The sequence below is a fragment of the Candoia aspera genome, chromosome 4, assembly GCF_035149785.1.
Source record: "Candoia aspera isolate rCanAsp1 chromosome 4, rCanAsp1.hap2, whole genome shotgun sequence".
Taxonomy (NCBI): domain Eukaryota; kingdom Metazoa; phylum Chordata; class Lepidosauria; order Squamata; family Boidae; genus Candoia; species Candoia aspera.
Window position 1 is genome coordinate 84,763,513 of NC_086156.1, and position 12,641 is coordinate 84,776,153.

Genomic DNA, 12,641 nt, shown 5'->3' on the forward strand with positions numbered 1-12,641 from the left:
ATTTGGGGGCAGGAGGGGGAGAGAAACATAATTAGCTGGTATCAGATGTGCCTCCCCCCAATTTTTAAGGACATTAGAAGTTCTCGTACAAGAAATCAAATTGGTGGGTCTTGTTTCTCCTCCGATAACATTAATTACCAGGAATTAAAGCTGGCCCCAGCTGAGCATCTGGGAACAAGTTTCAACTTTTCCCTCCTATGTCAAGTGCTGGAAAGAATTTGACAGCAATGGCACCAGCTAGTTGCTGCTTGCAGATTATAGGTATCAGAAGGCTGCTGGAGAGGATAAGAATCTGGGTCTCAGAGATAGCCAGCCCGAATAGATGCAAAGGATCAGTGACAAAAAGAGTGCCTCTGCGAACATATAACTTATTTATGTTTCCTGCATGATGGGAAGGAATTTCTTGGTTCTGAAAGAGTGTTCCATCAGGCAGCTTGACATCAACTTCTACTGCCTGATCCGCTCCATACCGTTGGCTTGTGGGAATGGTAGTCCAATGCATGTAGGAACATGCAGCTGTACACATACGTAATGAGACTAAATTTTAGTAGGACTGAATGCTGTTATATGTTTGGTACTGGAGAGTCCCACTTCCTGCATGCCTTGCTGAAAGGAAAATGTACTATGGTCACTGGAGCAAATTCCCAGGGAAGCCTTGTATAGGACTGCAGCCTTAGAGTTATAGGAGGGGCTGCATTTTGATGATCTTATCCAAGGCCCTTTTGCCATCTACTGGCAATCAGGGAGATGAAACTTCAACTGGAGACTGAGCTTTTCAGCTGCCTGCCTTGGTGCTCATCTTCCAAGCAAGCTTCAGTGCAGAGGGAGATGAGGAAAAAGCAATGTTATTTCTAAAACTGGCTTTCATTTCAAGTGCAGGCTTAGCGTGTGTGCTGCTCCACCCGTTGGTCACTTCTGCAACAGCTAGTCATGTCTGAAACACAGAATTGGTACATCTTAGCATGATGCCAAAAGTCGGACATGAATCTGTATTAAAGTTGCATACATGCATGCATATGTCTAGATGCAAAGTGTCACCCATCCCTTTTTACAGCGGAGGTATACATTTATTATTTAGTTTTATTCATGAAAGTGGTCATGCAGATTCATTTTTCCATTTAGGGGGCCGCTGTATTACAAAGTTTCAGAAACACCTGCCTTAAACAGTGCAGCCTGATAACATTTTTTGGAGGTTTCTGGGTTCCTTGCAAACTTTCAAGCAGGGTTTCTCAAGCAGGGTTCCATCAAGCCGAGGGTTCTGCGAGAGGTCACTAAGAGTTCCCTGGGAGATCAGGATTTATTTAAAAAAATATTTCAAATTTGGGCAACTTCACATTCAAGAGGTAGGTTTCATTCTTTGTTTTTAGTTTAAGAACATACATACAGGCCTACACATGAAATGAATATAATAGTTTTGTAACTGCTGGCCTAGATCTGAGCCTGAGTGTGCAGGGATTCCCCGAGGCCTGGAAAATATTTCAAGGGTTCCTCCAGGGTCAAAAGGTTGAGAAAGGCTGGATTAGAGAGAAGAATGGCAACGTTGGAAATATTAAGGAGGAAAATGTAGTTGGATGGCTCAGTAAAATGAAATAAAGCAGGAGAACTAATTATCAATTTTGACCAGCTAACACTGTCTTCAAGAACCAAAGCACACCTGTATACATGGACATTGCCAGAAACAGTACATAGACATCAAATTGACTTTATTATTGCTAAAATGAGGTGGAGGAGCTCAGTTATAGCATCAAAGGCATGGCCAGGTGCCGACTTTAGAACAGATCACAAATTGGTCATGTGCAAACTCCAAGTTAAGCTAAAGAAGAAGAAAGCCAACTGGTCTCCACAATGTGATCTTGAGCACGTACCCACCATTTTCAAGGACAACATCAGGAATCACTTGGAAGTCCTGATCAAGGTCCTCTGATAGAGAACCCGAGGAGCTGTGGAAGGAACTTAAAGAAGTTGTTAAGGATGAATGTGAAAAAAGACTCCAGACCAAGAAACTGGGAGAAAGCAAACTGGATGTCAGAACAAACTGGCAATTGCCAAGAAGAGAAAGAAGCCAAAACCAGGAAAGACAAAGATATCAGGAAGGAACTTAACAAAGACTTTCAGAGAGTTGTTAAAAGGGAGAAGAAGCACTACTACAACAACATCTGTAAAGACATCAAAGATGGAAACAGACATGGAAAAGCAAGGAAAGTCTTTCAAAAGATCTGTGAAATCAGAAGGAGGCTCCAAACACAAATTGGTACGCTAAAGGACACCAATGGACAGATAATAACTAAGCTGGAGATCAAACAAAGATGGAAGGAGTATATTGAAATTCTATACAGTAGAGATGTCATCATCCAAGATGCTTTAAAAGATATTCCCTGCTTACAAGGACTTGTAGTACTAAAAGATGAAGTTAGATCAGCACTCTGGTCACTACCAAGTTGTCAGGCTACAGGAACTAATGGAACACTCATAGAAATATGGCAAACAACAGAAGAAGAATCAGTCAAGGTTCTAACCAAACTATGCCAGTAAATCTGGAAAATGACACAGTGACCAACAGATTGGAAGAGTTCAATCTACATACCAGTACCAAAAAAGGAGACTTAACAGAGTGTGCAAACTATCTTTTTTTTTTAATCTGTTCAATCATGTCCGATTCTCGGAGACTGCCTGGACAAGTCCCTGCAGTTTTCTTGGCGTGGTTTTTCAGAAGTGGTTTGCCATTGCCTCCTTCCTAGGGTTGAAAGAGAGTGACTGGCCCCAGGTCACCCAGCTGGCTTTGTGTCTAAAGCAGGACTAGGACTCACAGTCTCCCAGTTTTTAGCCTGATGCCTTAACCACTACACCAAACTGGCTCTTACAAACTATCATACAATATCCTTAATTTCACACGCAAGCAAAATAATGCTTAGAATCATCCAATGCACAGATTAGAGACCTGCATGAAAAAAAAAGAGTTGCCACATGTTCAAGCTGGCTTTAGAAAAGGTTGAGGAACACAAGACATTATTGCTGATGCAGACAGGATGAGAAAGCTAAAGAATACCTAAAACATTTCAGTATGTGCTTCATTGTTTGTAGAAAGGTTTTTTTTATTGTGCTGATTGTGTCAAGCTGTGGAATGTGCATAGAAAAATGAGAATCCCAGAAACATCTTATTGACCTCATGTAAAACCTATGTCCAGGTCAGGAAGCCACAATATAAACAGAACATGGTGAAACAGACTGGGTTCAGGTAGGCAAAGGAATGAGACAAGGCTGTATACTCTCCCCTTATTTATTCAGTCTATATGCTGTATATATACTGAGGGAGTCTGGATTGGAAGAAGATGTGCATGGTTTTTAAATTGGAGAAGAAAACATCAGTAACCTGTGCTATGCTGATGACACTATTCTGATAGTTGAAAATGCAAATAATCTGCAAGCTCTAATAATGAAAGTCAAGGAGCATTTTTTAAATATAAAGACGCCTTTCAAGGGACGCGGTGGCGCTGCGGGTTAAACCGCTGAGCTGTCGATCGGAAGGTCGGCGGTTCGAAACCGCGCGGCGGGGTGAGCTCCCGTTGCTCGTCCCAGCTTCTGCACACCAAGCAGTTCGAAAACATGCAAATGTGAGTAGATTAATTGGTACCGCTTCGGCGGGAAGGTAACGGCGTTCCGTGAGTCATGCTGGCCACATGACCCGGAAGTGTCCTATGGACAACGCCGGCTCCAAGGCTTTGAAATGGAGATGAGCACCGCCCCCTAGAGTCGGACACGACTGGACTTTACGTCAAGGGAAACCTTTACCTTTACCTTTACCTTCAATTGACAATGAAGACATTGAAGTGGTGGGTAGCTTCTGCTTTGTAGGGTCAACTATCAAGAGTAAAAGAACCAGCAGTCAAGAAATGTGCCATAAACTAGCACTTGGTAGGGTGGCAATGAAGGCCTTTGGGAAGATATTCAGATGCTGTGAATTTTCTATACCAACGAAGATCAGAATTGTGCAGGCATATTTTCCCTGTGACACCCTGGACTGTGAAGAAGCAGGATAGAAAAAATACTGACGTCTTGAATTTAGTGTTAGAGAAGACTCTTGAAAATACCATTGTATAGTCAAGAAAACAACAACAAAAACAACAAAATATGCATCATCAAACAAATCAGTCAAGACTTCTCATTTGTGGCATGAATGTCTATGCTCAAATGAATTTATTTTGGACACAGTATGTGAAGATTCTGCTCCTTTGACAAGTCCATTATGCTGGGAAGGGTGAAAAGAAAGAGAAGAAGAGGATCTTCAACCGCAGAGCGGATGGACCCAATTAACAGTGGTGATGTGTGTACTGTTTGGGAGTCCAAAGGGCCAGGCTGGAGACAGATCATCCTGGAGGCATTTCTACGTGATCATTGAGAGTCAACATCAACTTGATGGCACCCAATCAATCAATATATGTTATGGCACAGACATTTTCATGCACACTGATTTGGAAAGGAAATAACATATCCTTGCCCCAGAATAATCTACTGGATGTTTTGAGTGTTTTCATTATTTTTTATTAAAATAATAATTTTTTTTAAAGATATATATTTCTTTATTTTAGGGATAGTTTTGAATTTTTTAAACAAAATTTATATTAGGGACATTTCTGTTTATCAAAAACATCTACTAGGGAAAGTTGCAGATTTTTTAGCCTTTTAAAATAAAAGGCTACTTGAACGTGGACAGGAAGCTCTGGCATGGGCTGGTCCATGAAGTCATGAAGAGTCAGAAGCGACTGAAGGAATAAATAACAAACAACAAACAACATTCTCATTCTTGCTATGTACATCTATTGTCTTATCTGTCACCATTTGTTTCACACTATCATATATTGCCACTTGCTCTTTTGCTAAGATTTCTTTTTGAACCATCCAATCAGTGAGTTTATAAAATAAGTTTTTTAAGATATAATTTGCTAACTATGCATAGTAAGCTGATAGGATGATAGTTAGCTGGATTGGTTTTGTTGCCTCTTTTGAATATTCGTATTATAGTAATAGAAGTGGCCCATTCCTTGGGGATCTTCAGGGTGGTGGTAATGTTAGTAAATAAAGGGGCCAAAACAATGGCCCACCAATTAGGGACTTGTTTCAGCATTTCTGGGATGATCAAGTCCCCTCCAGGAGTCTGCCACTTTTATGATGGGCAATTAATTACCTCTGGTTTGGAGACTGGGGGCCATTCAGGGAGAGTTAGAGATAGTTGGATATATGTCAGAATCCCTGGGTATGGTTTAGAACAATGCAGAATAGTGAGTACGCATTCTAGGTCTGGGACTTGCAGATACAGAAGAAACAAGGCACCAGAACATGGTGTCATTTTTGGCTAACTGAATCAGTATGTCCCATTCTGCCAGTTGACTCCCCTGCTTCTTCTTACTCAGGAGGACCTTGTATTTCTGTATCTGGGAATAAAATATGTCTTGGGACCATTATTACCCCTAATGGCTTTGTAGGTGGCAGTCATTAAGGCTTTGGCATGAACACCCTCAAACCAGATCTTGGAAAATTTAGTGTGGGGTCTTTGTACTGGCTCAGAAGTAAACTTTATGCATTCCTACATTGATCTGATAATATCATGGAATTTATCAAAAATAGTCTGTGTTGCTCAGGGTTCCATCATAGCTTGTTTCAGCTGATGGGCTATGGATGAATACAATCTTGCATGGGCCAGTGGTCTGACTTGGTAAAACAAGAAATGCGGTATGCTGGCTTTCCTTAGGTTCCTCTCCCTTGGCCATGCTGTCTGTGACTGCTGTGACTTCAGCAAGGTCTGAAAGGCCACATGGCCACCACCCTTTCCTTAGAACATAATCTGATATATGATTATAGAGAAGCAAACCTCAGAGTAAAGGTTATTTTATTTATTTATTTATTTATTTTCTATCCTGCCTTTATTATTTTTATAAATAAGGAGGGTAACATACCCAATACTCCTTCCCCCTCCTATTTTCCCCGCAACAACAACCCTGTGAGATGAGTTGGGCTGAGAGAGAGAGACTGGCCCAAGGTCACCCAGCCGGCTTTCATGCCTAAGGCAGGACTAGAACTCTCAGTCACCTGGTTTCTAGCCTGTTGCCTGAAGGTACATTATATAACCCATGTTTACTGAAGAGGTTTTGAGTGGCAGAGAGTGATATACATCTGGGCTGAGGGCTCCTTCACCCATCACATTCCGTTCTTCATCGGTGTTGACAATGGCACCCAGTCAGGGCTTTGTCTGAGCCAGGTGCTCATACCTGATGGTTGGAGGGAGGATTTCCACATCACAGGAAGACAAGGTTTCCCAAACACCATGAGCCTTTTCCAAAAATAAATCCTGGAACAGGGCAGGATTCAATTTCCTGATTCTCCTTTCAAAATTTTCAGGTACCTGGATTTCTTCCCTTTTAAAAAAAATGCTCATAGCAACTGAGCTGAGTGGAGGACCCTTCCATTTAAACCTTCTTTCCAGGGTCTTTCCCTAGAAAGCAAGTGAGCCAGCACCCATCCAGGGTAGAAAAAATAAATTTAAATTTCCCAGCCACCATCAGGGAATGGCTTTGGAAACCCATCAGTTGCCTCTTCCAGAATTCCAGCCTTTGGTTTACGTGGCAGCTGCGATGCTGTAGTGAAAACAGGGACTCGGCCAATCTCACAGTTTGCTAGATTCCAGGAAGAAGGAAAGAGCAATTCAGGCCACATCAGGTTTTGCTATAAAATTGAAAAACCGAAGGAGCGAAAGCAAGAACGAAAAGAAATTCTGCTAAGGGCTAGGAAAGAGGGCGAGAAGAAAACAACGCATTTCCAAAAGCCACCCATGCCAGGCAGACTTATTCTTCGATAATTGGCTCTAGTTAGAAACACTACACTACACATCTTTTTGTCTCCCATTCCTCAACTTTTTCTGCCTTCCCAGTCATTCACATATCTGTAGGAACAAGGGTGGGAACGCTTTTCCCTCAAAGAAAAGCCTGTGCTACTTGGGCTTCAGGGATTAAGGGTGTTGTAGTCCAACATACCTTGAAGTCACCAGCTTTCCTGCACAGCAAAGTAACTGATGTGGGCAGGATTAAAATCCTGTGGTTCACACAACACTTAACCGGGTCAGTTCAAAACTCAACAGAGAGATTGGGTTAGCTTCATCTATTTTTCTGAGGTTTGGCCTGCAAACGCAGCTTATTTAGTTAGCATATGATTCAGTGAACGATACAGAGAAAATGTCTTGCTTCAGGAACCAGATTAAGTGTCTTATGCTTGTTCAAAAGGTTTTCTTCTCTGAAGTGAAAGTGACTGAGTTAGAAAGATAAACACCAAGATATGTAGAGGCTGGTAGTCTTAGGAACACTCTTTATGGAGCAAGACATCTTGACAGTAGTGTGTCTTACTTATGAGGAGGTAGGCGTAGATTTGTTCTCTAAGTAGATAAATAACATCCATCCATTATGGAAGGATTTACTTGCATCTATAAGTGTTTCTCAACCTTGGCAACTTTAAGAGGGGTAGACTTCATCTCCCAGAATTCCCCAGCCAGCATGGGGAATATAAATATTAAAATTATGTTTATATATAGATGCATAGAAAAAGGTGGTTGCCCTGTCATATCAGCTATAGAAATAGAGGTAAACTGCAAACAAATCTTGACAAACTTCATACAAGAGCAGCGGCAGGTTTTCCCACTAGAAATGAGGGGCAGCAGGAGGGAATGTGAAATATGGAAGAGCTGACTAGGTTTAGCTGTCGGATTATGGGCTACAAGCCAAGAGGTTTCCTCTTTCAGATGGTCTCTGTGTTAAAATGCTGGTGTTTAGCAGGACGTCATCTCCTGCTAAACACCAGCATTTGTTATGGACAGTATGGGAGGAATAATAGATCTGGCCAACCATTAGCAGGGTTGCCGAAAGAATGTGCATGAAATTCTTTGAGTGCTTCAGGAAAGATCAAACATAGTTCCTAAAAAGGATATTCTCTGCATCTGCCTCCAGAAGGGGACTGTAGAGAGGAGGAATGTCAAAAATTAAAGTTATTAGATTAGGCAGAATTTTTTGTTAACTCTTTGTTCTGACTTATGATGGATTCTTTAATAATCTCAGGTCGCTTCTTATATTGCTTGTAAATCTCTTTTCTCTTTTTGTTTTTCTTACTTTCCTCTCTTGTTTCTCCCTGATGTGTTTTTAACTATCTACTAAATCAGGGTTTCTCAACCAGGGTTCCGCAAGAGGTCACTAGGGGTTCCCTGGGACATCACGATTTATTAAAAAATTATTTCAAATTCGGGCAACTTCACATTAAAGAGGTAAGTTTCATTCTTTAGTTTTAGTTTAAGAACACTGTTAGTGCATATATACAGGCCTACCCATGAAACAAATATAATAATTTTGTAACTTCTGGCCTATATTTGAGCCTGAATGTGCAGGGGTTCCCAGAGGTCTGGAAAATATTTCAAGGGTTCCTCCAGGGTCAAAAGGCTGAGAAAGGCTATATGTCATGTTCATCGTTCCAATGGTTTGAATACATCGTAACGTTTCACATGTCACTCTCCTGTTCCGTGTCTGTCATTTGCAGGGAGGAGATTACAGCCTGGCACGGCTGAAATTCCCCTCCCTGCAAATGACAGACACGGAACATTCTCAGCTTTATGTAACGATTGCCTAATCCCAAACACTCAGTCTCACAAGCTCGGGCTTAAAGATAACTGATTTATTAAGGAATAGTATGCAAATACAGAGAAAGCTGAGAATGAGCAAAAGCGCGCCAAATACAAACTAAATACCCTCGCTTCAAACCCAATCCCGCCCCTCGCCCCACCATAGCAACTACCCCCTCCCAGGTGTTGGCAACCGTCACACATCGGCCTGGGAAAGTAACCTTGAAGACATGTCATAACCCAAACATACATTCCTGCAGAACAGCAAGGAGATTACAGCCTGGCACGGCTGAAATTCCCCTCCCTGCAAATGACAGACACGGAACAGGAGAGTGACATGTGAAACGTTACGATGTATTCAAACCATTGGAACGATGAACATGACACTATATTAAATAAATGAAGAGTTTTTTTAAAAAAAATTGAAATCAGGTGACTCCCCTCTTCTCTACTGATGGTCAAGACTGTTATAAGCAAAGCAGCTTGTAGTGGTCAGGCCTGTAGTACCACTGTGTGGTGGCAATCAACAACTTCTCTCCCTTATGGATGTGTGGATCAAATAAAATCTGCCCTGTTGGACTGTTCACTTTGGGGGTTGGGCTGTTGTTTCTTCTCTGGATTTGTTTTAGAAATCTGCAGAAGAAATACAGATGAATAGGGGTTTTAGTGGGCTTGCTTTATCCACTGTACAAAAAAGCCAGGAGCATCTCCTTTTATCTGTTATTTTCAACCAGTAAAACATCCTTCCCACTCTGTAATGGTATTGTCCTAACAGTCAGGAACCACGCTGAGACGAGGAATAAGTCTCTAGTGTTTTATTACTGCTACGTTAGGCAGAAAATCCTAACAAACTGAAGAAGCGTGAGAAAACCCAGACAGATAAACCCCCAAAGTCAAGGCTGGTCTGTTCTGTGTCTCTTTGAATGACTGCTCAACTCCTCACTACTACGCATGCGTTTTCCCCCCTGGATAGGGGCCCCCTCCTGCTCGCCATCAGTGCTCATGACAAGTATGTGGGAATGACCTTGGGAGACAGGAGGAAGAGCCACAGCCTAGACAACCAGCTTGTAAAAGATAACTCAGCCCACAGAAGGAGGAGAAGTGTGGGAAGCATTTCAGAAGGGTCCCTCCTTAGTTTTCTGGACAATAAAGGTAAAGGAGGGGAGAAATACTTTCAGACTTCCAAGGACATTTTTCATGTTAAAGCAGGGATACAAAAAATATGGTGGGGACCTGCATTCAGTCTGCCAACATCCCCTCTGCTAGGGTTACCAGATATCTGAACAGGTGAAGGAGGACATGGACAATTGGAAAGGAGGACACACTGTTTAACTTTCTTGGCATCTACGACAAAAAATACAATGAAAAACTGCAAAAAATATACTTAGGTCTACATGTATATGAAATTACTTTTTCCAGCATCAGAAAGACTGGTTTTTCAACTGCAATGTTTTTTCAATAAATCTTTATTTTCCAGAACAGATGCTAGCGATAATATAGAATCGTGGTGAGTCATGTGATCTACAGACTCCAGTGTTCATAGATTTGAAGCCAATCACTCGAATCAGGAAATAAATTAAATAATGTAAAACTAGGCTATCAGGCCTGTCTACGGATGAGGGAAAGAACAGTTTACAAGATCACAATACACAAATGTTTGAATGACTATTGTTGCAAAATCAGTCCAAATAATAATAATAATAATAAAACACTTGAAAAGCTGGACAATATTTGATTTTAAGGTTATGCCTGCTGGATGGAGGACATGAGGACAGAAAGTAGGACATGTGCTCCTTTTGCCAGACATCTGGTAACCCTGCCTCTGCAGCCTTCAGCACCCCCAGAATGAAGGGCCTTTTGGAGAAGGGGGAATTAACAATTTCCAAAGGCAATCATTTCACCCTTAAAATGCCTAGCCCCCTCCAACATGACCCTGGCTCTACCCATTTTCTTAGATCTACATTCTGCCTTTTCTCCAGAACTCAAGGTGGCTCACACAGAGATCTCCCCTCACTGAATCCCCACAAGAACAACCCTGTGAGACTGTTTAGACCCAAAGTCACCCAGCGAGTTTGCAAGGCTGAGGTTGGCAGTGGCATCTGGGTGTGTGTGTATGTGTGTGTCAAAAAAGTGAAGATGGACACCATGACTACACAGTTGAAGTCCCACCCTTTTTCACATGCATTGCTTCTACACATACACACATGCACAGATGTTCCTGGAGGGCGGGCTTGACCCTGGATCTCCTGTCATAGTCCAACATCTTAACTACAGTACCACAGCATGTAGGCTTTTTTAGAGCATGACCCTTGATGTCCCATTGCAAGCCCAATGGGGTCCTCATGCTGGCAGAAGTTGTACACCCCTCTTTTAAACAACTAGAAACTAGAAAACCCACATGGCCATCTTGTACAATGGATAGAATAAGTCCACTTACCTGGCACCCCAAGGATTTCTAAGAAGTTTAACATGGCTTTGTCTATCTGGCTAGTATCTAGCCCTAATCAACCTCTGATGCCCAGGGCAGCTTATAGACATAAATCATCACACTGCCTCAGGAACAGTTTATTTGGATTAGTCTGTCCTTGTGTCAGCAAAAGGCCTGCCTGCATAGGTGGCCTAGGCTCTAAAGATCAGTGTTTAAAGCACCTGTCAGTTGGAGTCTTTTTCTCAACCCTGGAAAAGATTTAGCCTCTTTTATGAATGCTGCACACCCTAGCTGACGGTGACACCACCCAGTGTCTTATGATATGAAGTCTAAGCGTTTCTGACTATGCCTTTCATTTATTGACCTCATAAAAAGTAAATCTGAGTGAACATATGTTACACAATAAGCTTCAGAGTAGAAACCTTGTCTAAAAAGCATTGCCCAGAATTCTTCTTTGGTTAGGCTGATAAATAATAAATGCACTGCTGTTCATTCTTGCTACATTGAAACAATCACTTCCCATATAGCCCCCTGCTTCACTGCAAGCACTAATAGCAGAGTTGCTGGAGGCTCACTGAAAGCTTATAAAAAGTCCGACAGCTGAAGAGTTAGCTTTTGTTCACATTCCATCTTCTCCCAAGATACAAAACACTCTCCACATATTTCGATTAATATCTGTAGCAGAGGCCTGGAAAGAGATTCAAGCCATAAACCAGGAATGGTTAAGTTTGCTCAGCAACTATTAAGGTTGATCTTTATGCAACCCTTACTGACAGGGCATTGGGATAAAAATTGCCTTAAGCTTTGGGTATTAAGAAGATAAAAGACAGGGGAACCCTACCCCAAAATGTTAAGAGCCACCTCCACAGATATTTTGTTTAAGCATGACAGCTCTAATAAAAAGATAAACTTTTCCACTCTGAAGGAGAGATAAGGAGCATATGAAATGGAATCACTAATGTTATATTTTTACAATTAAGTGATTTTTTTATGGCCATGCCTAGTTATCTAATCATTGTTAAAAGAAGATTGTTTCCTTTCTATACAGGTACTTTGTCACATGATTTACATAGGACGTGGCTAAGTGTAAGAAATAATAGGGGTGCCTGCATATTTGATAGCTTTCCATAGATAGTATTTCTGCAATAAGTTGAGATTCTTCCTATTATACAAGTATTTAGGGGGGAAGAGCTCCATTTTTGCACCTGGCATCATAGCAGCTTTTTCCAGTTGGTGAGGCACCTGGAAACACAGGTGTTGATGGGGCTTCCTCATCCGCTGGTCTCAGCCAAAGTCCATAGGGCAGTGAAGGAGATAAGATTTCTCCTGTGGTGCCAGGTCTTCTCTACTACAGGGCATTGAACCACATGGCAGTACAGAAGGATGATGACACAACTGCAACTCCAAGGAGAAATAATTCTGATTTGCCTCTTCATACTTTGCTGCAAGGTAAGAAAACAGAATCCTGGGGGCTGGATAACATACACTTTTAGAGAAGCCTGCCAACAGAATATTCCAAGCCATTGGTGGCTAGCCTTCTTTGCAAGGAAAAGTTAAAGCAAC